Source organism: Cyprinus carpio, unplaced genomic scaffold, assembly GCF_018340385.1.
Source record: "Cyprinus carpio isolate SPL01 unplaced genomic scaffold, ASM1834038v1 S000006512, whole genome shotgun sequence".
Lineage (NCBI taxonomy): Eukaryota > Metazoa > Chordata > Actinopteri > Cypriniformes > Cyprinidae > Cyprinus > Cyprinus carpio.
Genome location: NW_024879180.1, coordinates 213,689 through 234,677, shown reverse-complemented (window position 1 = coordinate 234,677; position 20,989 = coordinate 213,689). Strand labels below are relative to the sequence as shown.

The following is a 20,989-nucleotide window of genomic DNA, read 5'->3' as shown; positions in this document are numbered from 1 at the left end:
TGTTTGCCTTTTCGTTGCTTTGCCTGTTTAACTGCATAATACAAGTTGCTTTGGAACATAAGTCACAGTACCTTTTTTTCAGATTATAATGTGACATGTTTTCTAGAAAAAAAAAAAAGGTTTTTTTTTTTTTTTTTATGGTTGTTGTGTTTACCCGATTTGCGGTTCTGTACTCCTGGTACTCCTTCGGGTATAGCTGGAGCAGGAAGAAGCCTCATCCAGATAGGAATTGTCATCGTCCAAAAGGAGTTCGTGTCACCAAGTGCATCCAGCTCTTATGGTACAAACAAATGCATGCAAAAACAAATACATAATTTTTTTTTTAATATATATATATAGTATATATATATATATATATATATATATATATTATATAGATATATATATATATATATAGTGAACAAAGTAAATATATTTATTAACAAAGATCAAAACTAATTACTAATCAAAAATAAAAAAGGCTAACATGCACAAAATAAAACAAACTACCTTAACCCCTGTTCTACTAACCTGCCTCCAGATCATCTTCATCGATGGCTGGTGTCCCATAGCTTGCGGCTAAGAGCTTCTGCACTTCATTAGCCATCTTCCATCATGTCCTCCAAGGTCTTGCAGAATCCTGTAGCATGAACATCAAACTTTTTCTTTAATACACGCATCATTTTTTTAAATCAGTTTCAGACCATTCAGTATGTTACACCCAAGTAAAGAAATGAAAGGAATCTTACCCTCAATCTGATCAATTTTAAACATTCTTGTATGCTTTTTTTTTTTTCTTTCTTTGCCACCAATTTTCATCGCCTCGCTCCACCTGTTAAAAAACAATTTAACATGCACACAGAGAAAACTTATACAGAATACAGAAAGTATGTTTTGCTACATTTGCTCATGTTGACAAAAAAAAACATGAAGGAATTATAGAACAATCACATTTTTCTTTTTTCTTATGACTGCGTTTCAGTACACAGTGGTCTTGGTGTCTTTTAGTGTCTGGATGGTGTAGTTTGCTTGTTTCCATGATATTAAATGACTGCTGCATCAACTGATCTCTCTGCCCTCATACCGGGAGATAATAACAATATCCTTCAGTCTTCTATCCGTTTTTTTGCATCAACAAAGTTTACGCAAACACCATTATGATACAGACCATGTGTTTTATTGTGGGTGACGCACTTTAGTAAACCAGGGGTGTCCAAACTCAGTCCGAAGGCCAATGTCCGCTGCAGTTTAGCTCCCAATTTGGCCTCAACACCTGCCTGGAAGTTTAATTGGGGTTGAAGCTACACTCTGCAGGACACAGTGGCCCTCGCAGGAGCAGGAATTTGGAGACCCCTGTGGTAAACACATTTACATTTGTTCATTTGGCTAACTGTTTTAAACCAAAGTTACTTGCAAATTTAAAAACAGCATACAAGAGCTTTAAACGTATTAGCAGTGCCACAAAACAAATAGCAAATAAATATAGTAATATATCAGTAATTATATATAAAAGGCCATTTGTGTTTCGATCATGACTTGGGGAACCATAAAGCCGCTACAATAAAAACAAGTAAAACCCTCCTAGGGTTGTACATTCGATTTTGCCTGAAACTTAGCACTCCAACTACTCCCTGGACAACTCATGACAAAAGCTTTAAAACTTATTTGACAAAGTATGTGACGATGTAACACTTTAAGCTACAGTGCATAAAGCATGTTAACTCAATACCCCATCTATGCAATAAACATGGTACAACTACAAGCTAAAACTCACTAGAAACATCTAGCTAACTCCAAACTAAGCAAATAGAATGCAATTCCCCTGGCAGCACAGCAAAATGTTGATAATTTGCCATGGAACAGAACTTTATTGTTTGAGGCTAGGGATGCCGCACAACCCAACCAGCACCAAAGGATGGACCACCAGTGTGAAACTGCCCATCAATGCTGCTTTGCAGTTTTAATTTACAGTGGCAGATTTTATAGACATACACAAATTAAGATTGACTACAATATTGAACTACATTTCTCTCCTGTTTGGGACTCTCATGGCTTTCTGTTTCACCATGGTCTAGAATAGAAGCAGAAAAAAACAAAATTGACTACAAATTGTTTCCAATGTCCTGTTTGCATTATTATGGTCAATCTTCATACACATTGTCGTGTGTGCTCTGTCGACCACACCAGATATATGGCTATCATGTTGAATGATTAACAAAAATAGAGTAACCAAAGTAACCACCCCCCCCCCTTTTTCAAAGACAGCCAACTTTATTTAATTCCTATTTATATAGGTTTTTTGGATGTCAAACACACCACCAACACGGCATGTTTATTTCTACAACTGTGGACACACCAAGTTTTATATATGTAATACAAATGGAATTTTGAGTAGCTATACAGGAAATGAGATGTTTCAAAAATATACCTCTTAAAGTCTTAAGCGTTAGCACTTGGTCATCATCACAACATAGGACCAGAGAGCGATGGCTAAGTAAACTTGATTACATGAGCATCTGGAGTTCTAATGGCAGATTTTACTTACTCCAAAAATTAAGTCCTTGTAATTAGAGTAAATTACATTTTAAAATACTCATAATTCAGACTACAGTTTGACTTGCAATTGCAAATACAGTTACTAGTTATTACATGATTACATATTTACACAACGGCAATAATTTATTCATAATTTATTGGATTCTCACTTATATATCTTCTTTTTTCATCTTTTTAAAACTGTACTTACTAACATTGGACTACTGCTTATATGTCATTCAGAAAGTTCTTACAGTTCCTGTGGACATTCACACATAGAATGTTTGGCTACTCAGCATTGGACCACTGGATTTACAAAAATAATTCAGGTTTTAGAAGTGTTTTTTAATATTGCATCAATTGACGTATGAACAAACATCATTTTATTTTAATTCTCACTTCAGTTGGTTATTTCCATGTATTACTTTGGAAGACATTTGTCTTTAAAACACACGAAAATGCAACAAATTCACCCAACTTTTTTTTTTTCAATCTGATCCTTCTTTCACCCGTCAAATACTTTTATTGAAGTGCCCTTGAGATTTTAAAATATAGAGAGACGTCGGTTAATGATGACGGTATCACATATGCATGTTCATGGTTCTTTGAGGTTGGTTCGTGTCGAACCGACGATTGCAGCAGATAAAACAGAGATAAGAATATTTCATTTTTTCAGTAAATGTGTTTATGATTGATTTTTAAAATGGATTTGCACATACTGATTCAGAAACTATGTTTGGAAGAATATTTAAGGTCTACTGAAGAGTTAGTGTTCTCATAGTAAAACTACATAACCACCCTGACAGATTTCTTCACGAATCAACAGCTGAGAGAGAGAAGGAATCAGATGCTGCAGAAGGGACAAAAAGAGTAGATATGGTTAAGGTTAACGTCACTTTCATGTTGCTAGTACACAACAAACTGAATTATTTCGTTACTCTTTATATTTTTATGTCAATATGGTACTAACAAGAGATATCCGATATATTAAACGCAATCATGAAAAAGAGAATAGTGCTCAAAAAGGAAATCTTAAAGTAAGTCTGCATGTTATAACCTACAATTTACGACACGTTCACACTTACATCTAATCAAACTGACTAAAGGTTACATGCGTATTGAGGTGCTGTCGGGGAGAAGCGCTCCGAGCTCGGTAATTACTTCTCGACCGGGGTACTTGCCCATGTAACGCACCGTTAGATGGGGATACTGACTCTCGGCGTTTAGCCCAGGACCCAGCACGCGCTCCCACCTGCACGTGCATCCTCCCGCGCTAGAGGTAGCGAAGCGGCGCTGCCGGTGAGCGAGTGCCGTACGTGGTGGAGGGATGAATGCAAGACTAGAGATAATGAACATACAAGGCTGCTGTATTTATCTAGGGGTTCTCTCTTGCGATTTGTTTGTCAATAAAAACATCACTATGTGTGTGATGTAAACGGATTCTGTTACGAACTAAAAATTCTTTGTCATGTAATTCTGGAGTCAGTAACGGATACAATTGTACAGTAATTACACAGCACTGAACATAGCTACGTATAGTTAGGAAATCATACTGGATTCGAAAGACATCATCTATAGTGCACAAGTTTTATGGATCTACTTATATCAGTTTTTCTTTTATTTTCTTTTTGGCAGCTTTGCTGTATAAATCACAATCAGTTTACACTGTATGCGAAAAAGCAGCAGTTCATCCATTTTGTTTTTCATGGAATATGATGAAAATGACTAAAAATGTTGATGGACACAATTAAAAAAAAACAAAAAACAGAAAAGCGCACGTAAATGTAACAGAATTAAAATTTTGTGGTGAGTGATTCCTTTAATTTTCATACAGAAACACTCATTATTCCACCCAGGAAGTCTGAGCAAGACTTTTTACCTTTGATGGGCCCATCCCTCATTTTTCGCTCATATTGATCTTTGTATTTCATCAGTTCAGCATCGAGTACTGGCTATCTTCTTATCAGGACAGCACTCTGCTTTCTCGTGAGTCAACCTGGAATTCATCAAGGGGAAAGAACGACATTATATAGGATACAACATATATTCAACCATGCATATGCTTACTTTATTTAGGAAATTAAAAGCTGTAATTGTAAATGCAGACCAGAAATCACAACCCTATGATAAGTCACTGTACTCTAAAACCAGCAGGACTGGTTACCAAATTCAATCGACCGTAACACAAACTTTTTGTCATACACAACATCCAGAACAAATTTTGTGAGTATTCCAAAACACACAACCATGCCCCGTCTTTAACATAAAGCAAACCAAGAGAACAACTATTAAAATCAACAAAATAAATGTATAATGTAATGTTATCTACATGGACAGAGTCTGCTTTACTAACGTACATGACACATCAGAACATATTTCAACCACTGCAACAAATAACATGAAAAATCTTTAGGCCGATAATATGAAGAAAAGAGAATTCAGTGAGAGATTTAAGCAACACTTAAGACATTTCAGCTCTGCATGAACAACGTTCTTTTGTTTTACATTCTCGAAAGTTACATAGAACACAAACACACATACACCCGATATCACAGTCCGTCAGGTTTGGTGGCGGTGCTTTGGGGTTTCCTCGTCCGAAGATACGATTTCATGCTGACACTAGTGTAAATAAACAGGTTAAATAATAAAAAATAAAAGACGAAAACAGTCTCTACAACCTCCGCCCGACAACAGCAACACACAGCCTAGAAAAAGAAATCCGGAAGCAACGACGTCATGACCGTCCAAGGGGTTTTCCCACTGATCTATATATGACTGGATCGCCATCACGTTCTGCCAACAGGCAGTGCAGCCACCGGAAGTGTTCGATCCGCCATTTTACTAATCTCTACAGGCAGAGCGCACCATAGATAACATAATAAAGGCTCAACCGCGCGGCCATCGTTGTCACAGCGCAAGCTTTTGGCAGGCACTGTGCGTTACTGATGTTTCTTTTACGCGTCTATGGTATCTGATGTGGTACAGTGATCTCGCGATAATATGGCAAGCCGTTTAACATTTTAAACACTTTGTTTTGACTATCCATAAACTATAATCTCGGATAGTCACAATTGTAAATTCCAGATATCTTTATTGCAATTATGACTCGTCGTAATTGGAATTAAGATATCTAATGTGATTATGACTAGTCATAATATGCATTCCAGATATCTACAATGCTATTACGACTAGTCATAATCTTCTTTTAAAGATATCCAAAATACATTTGTAGATATCTGCAATTCATTTATGACTAGTCAAATTACAGTTGTAGATATCTTGAATTGGAATTTTGACTAGGCAATTCATATTTAAAGATATCTTGAACTGGAATTATGACTATTCAAAACCCATTTAAAGATATCTGCAATTTAATTATGGATATCCCAATCAGATTTTTGACTAGGAAGAACTAGATTTAGAGATATCTGCATTTAGCTTTGTGACTAGGCTTAATTGCAATGTAGATATCTGGAATTAACAATTTGACTATACGTTTATAGATATCTACAATGTGCATGCAAATACACCTTTGTTGAGCCCCACCTTAAACATTTTATTTAACCAATCCTAGATCGGAAACTGTTGTCATTCGCAGTTTTGTCTAAGAGTTGTATAATAAAGGTCCTGCGTCTTTGGGTGATTTAAAACTGTTTTATACAGAAGTAATTCAAAAGTATGGAAATAAAAATGTAGCTGGAGCATGTGTAAAAGTGGTAGGCTAAACAGAGAGGAATTAAATAGGCTTTTGTCCTGTTTTTTTATCATAATGTTGAGACGTGTGTGCTGTGGATTAAATTTTGTTAGCCTTTATTTACAAACGAACACATGTATAAGCCTCATGTCAGCTGTTGCAACATTTGATATAATGTTAAAAGAATCAGTGAGCCTATTTACACTAAGTGCAAGCCTGCCTTGTTGTCAGAGACTACTTACACTATCGTCCCCCAACATGTGATTGAGTTAACACTGATAAACGATGCTAAACCAGTGTCAGTTGTAGTGGATTAGTGGTTAAAGTGTGTGCTTTTGACGCAGTCGACCTGAGTTCCCATCCGCCTTTTGCCAAACATTTTGTCTCCTTTTTCAAATCTCGTATCTTATTGGAAAGGCATTAATTTTCAAAAAATTAAGGAAATAATTAAGAAGTTGAAAATAAATATTGGGTAGGGTTAGGGTAGGTGTAGGGAGGGCTTTATTGTCCCAGTAAGGTGGTATCCATTTAAAAATTTGAATTAAAATGATCATTTACACTCACTAAGTTATTATTGCGTACTGTTTTATAATGTACTACAATACTGAGGTGCAGATAAGTCAAGTCAAGTCTGCTTTATTGTCAATTCTTCCACATGTACAGCACATACATAGAATCGAAATTGTGTTACTCTCAGACCCCGGTGCATACAGATAACACTAACAGTAGAGCCTAAAAATCTAGATTAAATATAAAATATAAGATACAACTATACAATAAGGGAATGTAAAAAAGACATATAATAAAAAATAAAAATAAAGTTAAATAAAGCAGCGCAAGGCACATGGCAGATAGAGTGCAAACCAGTGAACAAACAGTGCAGATAAAAAGATTTTTAGTGAAAAAAAAAAAAAAAACTTATTCAGCCTGATTAAAGTGACAAAAGGGCTCAAGAGCAGTTATTTATTTATTTTTTTTAAACTGACTGATGAGGTGGTAGAATGACCTCAGTTCCATGGTGAATGAGGTAGTGAGCAGACCAATGCTGCACAAAGTGACTGGTGCATGTCATCGTATTTTAGTGGAAGGGGGGTGGAAGGACCTGGGGATGTGGGATCTGGGGGGGAGGGGTTCATAGTTCAGTGGTGCCTGGGGCAGAAGAGGGACGGGGGGGGCAAGTTCGGGAGCGAGTTCAGCTTCCTGACAGCCTGATGGATGAAGCTGTCCTTCAGTCTGCTGGTCCTGGCCTGGAGAGTCCTGTAAGGGAAACAGGTCAATTTAGCTCAAAGGGAATCATTTAAGATTTTAAAGGGAATTTGAACAGAATCACTGTTTCACGGCTGATCACTGAAACGGCCAGCGATTCACTGAACGAGCCGTTTAACATCAAATCTGTGCTGGATATTAATATCCAAAGTATAGTGAAAACACTATTAATTAGCACAGTAAAAAGATCGGCAGTTTAAGACATTAACTTGTGAGCACAAAACACAAGATACTTCTCTTTTCAATATGAATGAGCCTTTATTAGATAAATCTAAGACATATAAACTAATCTAACATATAAGCACACGCACTCCACACATTCACACAAGTTGCAGGAGGATAGAAAGTTAGGAAAGGATGAGTTTAAAAGAATGAAAATGTGAAATCCCAAGTTTACAAGCAATACGTGAAATTGCATAGACATGAGACAACCATCAATCACTTAATTAACCCTCGCATTGAGTTCATCAATTAGGTTAAAATTATATTAGATAACACCAGTACAGATCAGAGTCTGGAGGGTACGTTACTTGTGATGCCTGTGTAACGGGGTTCCCTTTGTTGTCGCTGAAAAGGGGGTTTCCCGAAGTTGCTGATTGGCTGGAAGTTCAGTAGTCGTTGAAGTGACGTCTTGGGAAGCCCGTGGTTGGGCGTTGGCTGAAGATGCGGAGTTGTGGGCTGGTTGAAGTTTCAGACGGGCACTCGAGGTCAGACTCGGAGACACGGCATTACAAAACTTAACTCAGAACATGAAACTCTCAAACAGAAAAGAAAAGAAACTAAAATAAAAGAACAGAAGTAAAGTTTGACGAGACTAGGTGGTGTTTCTTCTCATCGTGGCTAAGTAGCAGCAGGCGTGCAGGCCGAAGCACGCTGGAACGGCGCTCGAAGAATGCTAAAAGTGATGACAAAGCATGACTAAAAGCTTAAACTACAAGCAAAGCTAAAAGCCGGCATGACTGATAGCAAAAGCTAAAACAAAAGCTCAAAGCTAAAAGCAAATTTGATGGTGTCCTGAGTATTTAAACTGGCCTTTTGGCCACACCTCAAATGTTGTCTTGACCAATTAGATATTGTCTTTTCTCGGGGTGTTGCATTGTCTGTCCCACCCATTCATAAATCATATGTTATCTTATCAAGCACATGGTCCGAATTTTCCCGCTCTTGCAGGGTATAATTTGGACATGATTCCTATAACAAGAATATGATACATTTGATAAATAACTGATGGTCAGAAACGTTTCAAGCAAGAAGATTCGAACACACACATACTAAACATGAATATGATCCCTTAAGCTATTCAAGAGTTATTTAAAAAGACATACACAATAAGTGATTAGAAACATTATAATCAAATGTGTGGGTTCATGTATGATATGGAGTTAAGCAATGGACTGATATCCATTTAGAAGTCTTTTTTGAGTTCATTTTGGTGCATATATGCATTGGAAGGCATTCTCTGTGCCATTCTGGGGAGTAAGGATATGTCCTGTGAAGACCAGAGGGGTTAACAGGTCTCCTTAGGAATTTCAGTCTGGTTCTGCTAGGTGGGGGGAAGTCAATCCAACGATCTTGTTTACTCTCATGGCTTTACATGTGAGGGTCAGACTGTCCATCTCTTCGATTACTTGCCCGCAAATTAGACAATCTCTTCTTCGAATTGAAATTGTCAATAATTGTTCTAATGGTGTTAATGTTGAAAGCTGTTCTCTGAAAGAGTTTGGTTGGTTATCAGACTGTGGTGCTAGGAGTTGATTTACAACATCCTGCCTTTCTGTGGAATTCGGCTCATGTTTCAACCAGGCTCCCGATCGAATCTTTAATTTGTCTGGTTCACGCTACAGTCCGCAGTCTCCTCCCTGATGGCAGCAGACTGAAGAAGCTGTGTGACGGGTGGGTGGGGTCACCATAATTTCCATAGATTCCGTAATTTCCTGGAGGGAGGGGAGAGAGACACCAATTATCTTCTCAGCTGCTCTCACTATACGTTGCAGAGTCTTCCGGCAGGACGGGTTGCAGGCGCCATACCATACAGTGATGCAGCTAGTCAGAATGCTCTCGATGGTGCCTCTGTAGAAGGTGTACATGATGGGGGGTGGGGCTCTGGCTCTTCTTAGTTTGCGGAGGAAGTAGAGACGCTGTTGTGATTTCTCGGCCAGTGCTGCGGTGTTGTCAGTCCAGGAGAGGTCCTCTGTGATGTGCACACCCAGGAACTTGGTGCTACTCACTCTCTCCACAGACGTACTGTTGATGGTCAGAGGAACATGCTGAGTGTGCGCTCTCCTGAAGTCAACAACAATCTCCTTCGTCTTCTCCACGTTCAGAGAGAGATTGTTGTCACTGCATCACCCGTCCAGGCAGCTAACCTCGCTCCTGTAGTTTGTCTCATCTCTGTTGTTAATGAGACCCACCACAGTCGTGTCATCCGCAAACTTAATGAAGAGGTTGGAGTTGTGTGACGGTGTGCAGTCGTGGGTCAGCAGAGTGAAGAGGAGGGGGCTCAGCACATATCCTTGGGGGGCTCCAGTGTTCAGTGTGATGGTGCTGGATGTATTGCTGCCGACCCGTACTGCTTGAGCTCTTCCAGTCAGAAAGTCCAACAGCCAGTTGCACAGCGAAGTGTTGAGCCCCAGCTCGACCAGTTTGTGAATGAGCTGTTGAGGGATGATTGTGTTGAATGCTGAACTGAAGTCTATGAACAGCATTCTGACGTATAAGTCCTTTATGTCTAGATGTGTGAGTGCTGAGTGGATGGCAGTAGTGATGGCATCATCCGTCGAGCGGTTGGACCGATATTAGGGCTGGGCGATATATCTAACGATATGATCATGCGCATCTAGTCAGTAAATCTGGTTCCTTGATTACCGCTAAATCGCCATCACCTGCTTTCAAATGGAGCGGCATTTAATAGACAGAGCCGTAGATCACTGACAAGCTATGCAATATCGCGTTCATTATCCCAGATGAATCGCCTTCGATAATCAACGCGATATTGCGTACCTTGTCAGTGAGCTACGGCTCTGTCTATTAAATGCCGCTCCATTTGAAAGCAGGTGATGGCGATTTAGCGGTAATCAAGGAACCAGATTTACTGACTAGATGCGCATGATCATATCGTTAGATATATCGCCCAGCCCTAACCAATATGCAAACTGGAATGAGTCCAGGGAGGTGGGGAGGGCAGACTTGATGTGGTGCATGACTAGCCATTTAAAGCACTTCATGAGGATGGGAGTAAGTGCAACAGCACGGTAGTCATTGAAGCAGGATGGAGATGGCTTCTTCGGGACTAGAATGATGGTGGTAGTTTTGAAACATGTGGGAACAACAGCCTGACTAAGTGAGATGTTGAAAATGTCTGTGAAGCCATCAGTTAGTTCTGCTGCACAGTCTCTCAGTACATGCCCAGGAATGTTGTCAGGTCCCGGAGCTTTGCGTGCATTGATCCTGCTGAAGGATCTCCTCACACTGTCCGGGGTCACCGTCATCACCTGGTCACCGGGAGGAGGTGGAGTCTTCTGTGCAGTGGAGCTGTTTTGTTTCTCAAAGCGAGCGAAGAAGGTGTTCAGCTCGTTAAGCAGAGAGATGTTGCTGTCACAGGTCCGTGGTGGGTGTTTGTAGTCCGTAATGGTCTGTATCCCCTGCCACAGGCTCTGAGTGTCTCTGCTGTCGCTGAATTGATGGGCTATCCTCCTGGAGTACTGTCTCTTAGCCTCTCTGATGCCACGGGACAGGTAGGCCCTGGCTGTTCTCAGGCCTACCTCATCTCCAGCTCTGAATGCAGCGTTCCACGTCTCCAGGAGTCTGTAGACCTCCCCTGTCATCCACGGTTTCTGGTTAGCCCGGACAGTGATGGTTTTTGTGACTGTTACATCCTCAATACACTTGTTGATGTAAGCAGTGACAGTCTCTGAGTACTCCTGGAGGTCAGTGGTGTTATTGTAAGTGGCAGCCTGCTTAAACATATTCCAGTCAGTTGTGTCAAAGCAGTCTTGAAGAGCCTCTGATGATCCTTCCGGCCACACTTGTATCTGTTTTTGAACTGGTTTGGTGACTTTAATGAGCGGTCTGTATGCAGGCATTAGCATGACAGTGATGTGGTCTGAGGCATCAAGGTGGGGGAGGGGGAGGGCTTTGTAAGCTCCTCTCTGTGTGGTGTAAACACAATCCAAAATGTTGTTAACTCTTGTTGGAAAGTTAATGTGTTGGTGTATTTTTGGAAACACACTCTTTAAGTCAGCATGGTTGAAATCCCCAGCTATGATAAGAAAAGCATCAGGGTGTGCTGTCTGCTGCTCACTGATGTGCTGGTGCAGTTCATTTAGTGCATCGTTCCTGTTGCAGTTGTTGTTGTTCAGGGGAATGTAAACCGAAACGAGCAGTATGGCAGTATATTCCCTTGGCAGATAGAACGGCCGGCGATTAATAATCATAAACTCCGCCAGGGTTGAGCAGTGTTTGCAGATCACAACAGCATCGCGGCACCATGCATCATTGATGTAAATACAAAGCCCGCCGCTGCGGGTTTTTCCTCCCGCGATGAGACCTCTGTCCTCTCCATAGCACGTCAGCTGGTTGAGCTGAATAGTGCAGTCCGGAACACTGTTGCTAAGCCATGTTTCCGTGAACACAAAAACACAACAGTCTCTTACAGTCCTCTGAGTTGAACGTAGTAATCAGATGAAGTCCAGTTTATTGTCCAAAGAGCGTACGTTAGCCAGTTCGATGGTGGGGATAGATGGCTTGTGTGGGTTAGCCGTTAGCCTAGCTCGGATACCTCCACGCTTGCCCCTCTTCTGCTTCCTCTCACGCCACTTGTGGCGTCTCCGCTGTGGGCGAGATGCATCAGTGGGGGTCGGTGATAATGTAGGCCTCTGGAGCAGACCGAGGGCCCGCAGCTGTTCCGCGTGCGCAGAGTTTAACTAAAAATGCGGTTCTGCCGACATCCAGCAGAAACTCACGACTGTATGCGCGCTTAAAGACAGGTAGACGCGATGATGACGTACAAAAACACTGCGACTCACAAGACAAAAAACACGAAAACACTGTTCTGTCGGGACAGAGAAGCCACTGTGCGTGGACGTGCCGCCATCTTGGATACGCCAATAATTGCCACTATTTGTAATAAGTAGTATAAATTGCAGAAAACCTTGCTATTTTAAAATAGTGTAAATCAGTTCTATACTGGCATAAAGTTGGCTTGACGTTGGACATTCGATATTCGCAAATCTAGGGACCGTCTCTAAAGTTACATGCGAAACTACTATACACTTCTCAAATGTCAGTAGCATGCGAGGATGACTAACAGTCATGAAAACAACTGTTAACTGTCCAGGTGTCAACTATAATGCACACCTTTTATATTTTTTGATAATTTGATAATTTTGATAATTAAAATAAACTGTAAATCATTTGGAAAACAATTGCTACTTTTTATTACCGAATGGACTTAAACACAAATTTGAAGTTCAATAGCATTTGAACAGAATGACTCACATTCATAAAACATACTGTAAAGTGTTCATCTAGGTGTCAGCTATAATGCACACCTTTTATATTTTTCATAATTATTCAAATAAACTGTAAATCATATGTAAAAAAAAATTCTACTTTTCATTACCGAATGGGCTCAAATGTAAAATATGCCATAATTTGAAGCTCAATAGCATTTAAACAGAATGACTCACTTATTTTATGTAAAAGTTAAGGTATTTGTGTGGGTGTAGGGATTGGGGGTGTTCCTAGGAAATATGAAAATATTGAAAAGATAAAAAATATATATATATTGAAAAGATAATAATTGAACAATTAAAATTATGAAGTATCGTTGTCATCACTGATGTTTCTTTCATTACTGTTTAAAGTATACATCTGAAATATATTAAATATATTAATTGTACATTTTCAGCTCAAATACTATTGAGCTTTAAATTTGTGCTTGAGACCATTCAGTAATGAAAAGTAGCAATATTTTACATATGATTTACAGTTTATTTGAATAATAATGAAAAATATAAAAGGTGTGCATTATAGCTGACACCTAGATATGTTTTATGAAAGTGAGTCATTCTGTTCAAATGCTATTGAGCTTCAAATTATGGCATATTTTACATTTGAGCCAATTCAGTAAGGAAAATTAGCAATATTTTACATATGATTTACAGTTTAATAATTATGAAAAATATGAAAGGTGTACATTATAGCTTACACCTAGATGAACACTTTACATTATGTTTTATGAATGTGAGTCATTCTGTTCAAATGCTATTGAGCTTTAAATTTGTGTTTAGTCCATTAAGTCCATTCTGTAATGAAAAGTAGCAATTTTCCATATGATTTACAGTTTATTTTAATAATTATCAAAAAAAAAATATATAAAAGGTGTGTATTATAGTTGACACCTGGATGAACAGTTAACAGTTGTTTTCATGACTGTTAGTCATCCTCGCATGCTATTGACATTAGAGAAGTGTATAGTAGTTTCACATGTAACTTTAGAGACGGTCCCTAGATTTGCGAATATCGAATGTCCAACGTCAAGCCAACTTTATGTCAGTATAATAGCTAGCTATTTGCACTTAGTGTAAATGGCACATCGTTAAAAAATACTGCTATGTGTAAAGAGAATCTATTGCTATTTGCACATAGTCTAAATAGCATCTTTCGCTAAGAAAATATGCTATTTACACCTAGGCATTCATCGCTGAACACAGCAGAATATCATCATCACGGATCTCTTGCTATAATACAATACAATACTGCCACCTTGTCGGCTATTTATGGAAGCGCGTTTCCGCCACTAAATAAAGAAATAATTAATTAATAAAGAAATAGCAACTTTTTATCTCACAGTTATAAAATTTATATCTCGCTTTTTCTATATATCGCAATTCTGAGAAAAAAAACGTCAGAATTAATGGCAAGATAAAAGCTGCAAATTAGGCATACCTTTATTTTTCTTAAAGGTAGGCCTACCTTTCTTAAATAAATAAATAAATAAATAAACATTGTTTTTTATTGTCTAAATATATAATAAATAAATTCAGACGAGCAGTTTGTGATTTTCTGCCTTTATTAAACATTACACTGCATTTGGTTTATTTTGCAACATGATTCAATTAAAACACAGCGCTATACATACATGCACGCTGGAGACCTTTTACCACACAAGGCTGCATCCGTGACAACAAAAGCAGACTTTTATTATGTTGTTAGCAGTTAGCAGAGTAGGTGGGGAGGAGCTGAGTAAATTTATTCTGACGTCACACAGGACCAATTCGACTAGGAGCAATCTTAAGATATCTTGTGACTAGCCGAAATTGAATTAGAGTTATCTTTAATTACATTTGTGGATGTACGGCGCGTCTTTTGAAGATATCAATAAAGTATTTTTTGACTAGTCAAATTATATTTAAAGATATCTCTAATCCGATTTCAATAGAAACCATTACAGAAATTCTAAAACAATAGAAACCATTACAGAAATTCTAATGGTTTCCATTACAAAACCATTACAAACCATCAGCAATTAACCATTAAAACCATTACCAAATGGTTTCCATTACGTAGTGGTGTTTTGGGCATATTCCATTAGGATTTATTGGTTTGTATAGGTTTCCATTAACAAATTTGTATTGGTCACGATTTGCACATAATGGTTTCCATCACAGTTTTGTAATGGTTCTGATGGTTCCATTACAAGTTTGTATTGGTCTTTATTTGCACATATTTAATGGTTTCCATCACAGTTTTGTATTGGTTCTGATGGTTCCATTACAAGATTCTATTGGTCTTTATTTGCACATATTTATTGGTTTCCGTTGCAGTTTTGTATTGGTTCTGATTTTAATGTTTACCTGATAACTGGTAATTAGGCCATTGATTAATTAAATAATTTAAATTATTAATACAACTATACACAGGTTTTGTCAAGAATATCATTTTTTATTTATTTAAACTACATACCACCTTTCAATAGCAAACAGTTTCAGGTTGTTTTGCAAAGAATTAAGAATATGCACCTAAAATCAAAATTATTCACAGAATACTCAACATAGCTGGAATTAACACAAAACCTTGACATTACATTTTTAATTGACATTACATAATTATTGTTATTCATTAATGCATTATAGAAATACAGGAACTATGAACTGCATTTTGTGGCTTCATTGTAGCTGTCTTAGACCTGCAAAAGAGAAGGAAAAATTTGTTAGGACAATGTACCACTTAAAACCACATTACCAGTATGTGAGATTATCCATATATATATTTATATGGCAATCTCAAAAAGTTGCAAAAACTTAGTTGTTGACAAAAACATCATCATGTTTAAAATTCGTCCAACACTTTGGAGCACTTTGAGCAGATTCAAATTCTTGGCAGATATGAACTTTTGTCCATTACACATTTTATGTTTATAAAATGTGTAATGGACACATTTTTTAACGCAGATCATTTTTTAATTTATCTTATGCGCTGCTTTAATAGATGCATATTGTCATTAATTATTGTCTGCTGTGTTGAATATCTCAATGGTTTAGGTGTAGTTCAGTGATGTTTGTTGTTATGAGTGAGTGAATAAATGTGTCCCTGGAGCACAAAAGCAGTTTTAAGTCGCTGGGGTTTATTTATAGCAATAGGCAACAAAACATTGTATGGGACAAAATTATTGATTTTTCTTTCATGCCAAAAATCATTAGGATTTTAAGTAAAGATCATGTTCCATGATATATATTTGTAAATTTCCTACCATAAATGTATCAAAACTTAATTTTTGAATAATAAAATGCTTTGCTTTGGACTTTAAATATTTTTCGCAATATTTAGATTTTTTTGCACCCTCAGATTCCAGATTTTCAAATAGTTGTATCTCAGACAAATATTGTCCTCCTAACAAACCATACATCAATGGAAAATTAATTCTTAATATTATTGATATAAAAATCTACATTTTTTAAAAAATTACCCTTATAACTGGTTTTGTGGTCCAGGGTCACAAATAGTCTTGAATAATTACATTGTCTACTTTTTATGGTACATAGTCTCTATTCACTTCAAATCATATAAGAGGTTGTAGTAATTACATTCGGATATGGATATGTAAATACTTACCACTGACAGTTTTATCTGGTTTATGTCACTGATCTTCTCAGCCAGGTATTTCCGTACACTTAGGAGGCGCTTATTTCCTCTGAGGTGTGGCCTCTTTTCTTCAGCTTCTGAGACAGACACTCTTGTTTTCAAACACACACACACACACACACACACACACATAAACAAATTGAAATTCAAGAAGAACTGATGGACTAATCTCAGACTTTAAATCTGACCACTCTCTGGAAATTAAGTAGCATGTGTGACCTGTGCTGGCAAAATAAGTCACAATGAGCAAAAATTAGGTTTTTTTTTATTATTATTATTATTCTCATTAATAGTCCTTCAAAATGATGTAGAATTTGTTGAAATCTGACAAAAAATTACTGAACTACACCAGTTTGAAGTTGAAAGAGTTGGCAAAGTCAATTTTGAGAAAAATCAGGTTAAAGTTTTCTAAAGGTTCCAAAGCAAAATTGCATCTTTTCCTGCAGTTCTTTTCTTAATAATAATTCACTTTTTATTTTACATCTGAACAAAAGCATTCAAGTAAAAAAAACAAATAATCCATTGTAAAATCCCTTTATTGTGTTCATTACAAAATAAAGTAATTATTAAAACTATAAAAGCAGTTCAATAAAGATCAGTGATTGACTGTCATTCTGTGTATGTTTATCAGGATATATATAATTGTGTATATATATCCTGATAAACATCTGAATGTCGGATTGAAATGAACGCTGTTTTGTTAGTTAATTGTTAGTATAAGTGTTAATTGTTAGTATAAGTGCAGCTAATAATAATAATAATAATAAAAAATTAATTAGCATGTTTTTGTGTTTTGCTTTGGTACTGAAATTGGTACCGAGTACAATGGATTTTCACTGGTACTGGTACCGAATACTGAAATTTTGGTACCGTGACAACACTAATAGTTGGTAAAACTGAAGACCTTGATTAATGTTGTTCAGGTGCAATGCAGGTTGGAGCAAAACTCTGCATGTCAGTGGACCTTAAGAGACAATGTTCAGATCTCCTGTAATATATTCTGAACATGACACTTCAAAGAGGCAGGATTACTTCTAGATTAATGACTTACAACACTGGTGTCCAGTCCTGGGCTGGAGGACCAATGTTCTGCAGAGTTTCTGGTGATCCTTGATCAGCTGCCCCGATCTGCTTAACTGGGGTTGGAGCTAAACTCTGACAAAAGAGAAGACAACCAATATTATGATTTTAAAAAGTTAAAAAAATTTGATTCAGAAATATGCACAACGTCTGAAAATGCACAGAGATGAGAATAAAGCTATGTGTTTAATAAGAACTTTCAAAACCCACTGAAAAATAAGAAGCAATATTACAGTAAGTCACAGATGCATTTTTATTTATTCTTATTAATATTGTTTAAATATGTTACAGTTACCTTGTGGTTTATCGATGAAATAGAAAAGATCTATCAGTGATGAATGGCATCATACATGAATCATATGTAATGATATTTAATAAGAGGTCTAACACTGTGTCTACACTGGACGGCACAACAAAATACAATAGAGCCTATTATAATCAGTAATGCTCTCTACACTGGATGTGGCACGACACGACACAACAAATCACAGACGGGTAAACTGATGCCTCTTTCTATTTATGATGTACTGACAAAGTTCAAATGATTTTCAACAGTCACTTTGGTGCGTCCAGTGTAGACACGGTGTGAGTTAGAGAATGGTAATCTACTTCATTGTGCATTGCATTCTGGGTATACAATACAAATCACCAAAGGAAAAAAATACTATTTACATTAATATTTGTAAGAGCTTCTTGCACTTTATAAGAATGGACTAATATTTGAAGGATTATGTGACACTGGAGACTGGAGTAATGATGCTGAAAATTCAGCTTTGATCACTTTTTAAAACATACTGAAAATAGAAAATAGTTATAAAATGGTAATTTCACAATATTACTATTTTACTGTATTTTAATCAAATAAATGCAGCAGTGGTGAGCATAAAACATTTATTTTTACAAATCTGACCCTTACATTTTTGAATGGTAGTGTATGTTTGAGGAATTACTTACTTTTCATGGTTCATAATGTCTAAAAATGTTCTTCGACAGGAGATATGACTCTAGAGCACAGCCATCAGCATGGAAGAACCAAGAACATAAGCATACTGTCACAGAGACAACAATATTTATTATACAATGACAGGTTTATTATAAATGAACTGTAGCAGAGGTGAAATGCAGAAAATAAAAATGATAATTTACAGAATATATACAAAAAAAAGACTTAAACATTTTAGTTTTACTAATTTAGTAATGCTCCTACAGCGTGGACATCAAAATAACTAACAAGCAAACAAAACACAGACACTCACTCACTCACTCACTCACACACACACACACATTATTATCTCCCTTCAGAAATTTTAAAATCAGGAACATCTCCTGTGTCATAGAGGTTTTTTTTTCTTTTCTGGCACTTCTGAAATAACAGAACAAGTGGTATTTATGTGTTTAACGTTACTATGAAAGATCAAAACCTGAAGGTTTCAGCCCATTGTAAGTGATGTAACGTTAACTGTTCAGTGCATACTTTTAGGTTAAATTAATTAGCTTACTTCCATTCATCCGTTGAGATATATATATATATATATATAGAGAGAGAGAGAGAGCTCATCTACACATAAGATGACATTAAAAGCCCAAACTTAATAAATAAGAGCTCAAGTTTATCGTTACCTCTTGTAGTTAGCCTTACAGTGGAGATGCTAACGGACTTTTTCTGACGACACTAAACCATTTCTATAAAGTAAATATTAAACGGAAGCGTATCATTTACATGAAATAAAATGTCAGAAACACTTTAATGTACTATTTGTGTAATTATATAGACGAAACTTACCTAAAAAACAATAGTGAAAACCACACTGAGAGTCAGCGTTCAGCTGCTTGACGGTTGGGCTGCCGCCTCGTTTCCATGGTGACGTCCTCCGCTCCAGTTCAGCGCGCGCGCCCATTACAGCACGTAGAAGTCACGCAGAATTTCACTGTTATTTCAACATTTATTTTGGCCTAAATTTGGACCAAATCAGATGGACCAAACAAAACCTAATATTAAACATAGATTTTGGGGCTATATTTGAACCAAATCAGACAGACAAAACAAAGATCATTGCTGAGTTTAGGGCAAAAGTTGGACCAAATCCGACGAAACAAGCAAAAAAACAACTTTCAACGTCAATTTTTGATCTAAAAGAAGGCCATGACGGGCCGAGATTTAGCAAAAAAAAAAAAAAAAAAACGATGTCCGAATGACGTCTGGTGCTGGGTGGGTACCAGCATAAGTTTCCAAAGGTGTTCTATTGGTCCTTAACGGTATCCAATAGACAATACATGCCACAAATAAAAGAAAGCAAATTATAAATAGAGACCCATAGGGACCATTACAATGTCCATTAAAACCAACAGAATTCCCATTAGAACCATTAAAACCATTACAAATTCTGTAATGGTTTCTATTGTTTGTGTGTTCATTATTTTTTTTTTTTTGGTATGGTTTTTTCAGCAGTCTAGCCTACCCACTAAGACCATTACAGTTTTCCAAAGAAACCAATTAATTTATTGGAGTCATAATGGTTTCTACTGGTTTCCAGTAGATACCACCAGAAGTTTCCAAGGTGTTCTGTTGGTCCTTAATGGTATCCAATAGACAATACATGCCACCAATAGAAGAAAGCAAATTACCAATAGAGACCAACAGAGACCATTACAGTGTCCATTTAAAACCATTAGAATTCCCATTAGAACCATTAAAACCATTACAAATTCTGTAATGGTTTCTATTGTTTTTTTCAGCAGGGAGAATGGATATGTGTTGCAGATATCTGTATTTCAGTTTTGCCTCGTCAAAAAGAACATTTCAGATATCCCCAACTACATTCTTCCTATCCATAATTGTCATTTCAGATAACCACAGAGACATTCTTCCTAGGACAAATGACATCACTTTTGCCATTCATTTGTATGGGGTTTATCATTACAGATATCTACAATTCAGTTGCAGATATCCACTTTGTGAATTACGGATATCTGTAACTGAATTGTAGATATCTGTAATTGCAGTTTGAGATATCTACAATTTTTATTCTGACTAGTCATAATTCCAGTTCAAGATATCTTTAATTCAAGTCAATTCAAGATATCTACATGTTCCTTTTCAGATATCTTAAATTAAATTTTGACTAGGCGAAATGACGTTGTAGATATCTGTAACTGGAATTATGACTAGTCAAAATGGCATTGTAGATATCTCAAACGGAGTTAGGGATAGTCATATTTAATTGTAGATATCTATTATCAAGTTATAGATATCTTGAAATGAATTTTGATTAGAGATATCTGAAATTTGAG

The 20,989-nt window shown here is 37.0% G+C and overlaps 1 long non-coding RNA gene across 2 annotated transcripts; it reads right to left on the bottom strand.

Annotated features, from left to right (window-relative positions):
• Positions 1–15,631: 15,631 nt before the first annotated feature.
• On the bottom strand, positions 15,632–19,741 carry LOC109108905. 2 transcript variants are annotated; one of them, XR_006159378.1, is made up of 6 exons: positions 19,482–19,741; positions 19,319–19,381; positions 18,653–18,747; positions 17,670–17,773; positions 16,589–16,709; positions 15,632–15,662 (listed from the first exon to the last, which is right to left on the bottom strand). It is a non-coding gene; the product is annotated as an uncharacterized LOC109108905 (long non-coding RNA). The 2 variants fall into 2 exon arrangements; XR_006159379.1 differs by lacking the exon at positions 19,319–19,381.
• Between the last annotated feature and the right edge of the window lie 1,248 nt (positions 19,742–20,989).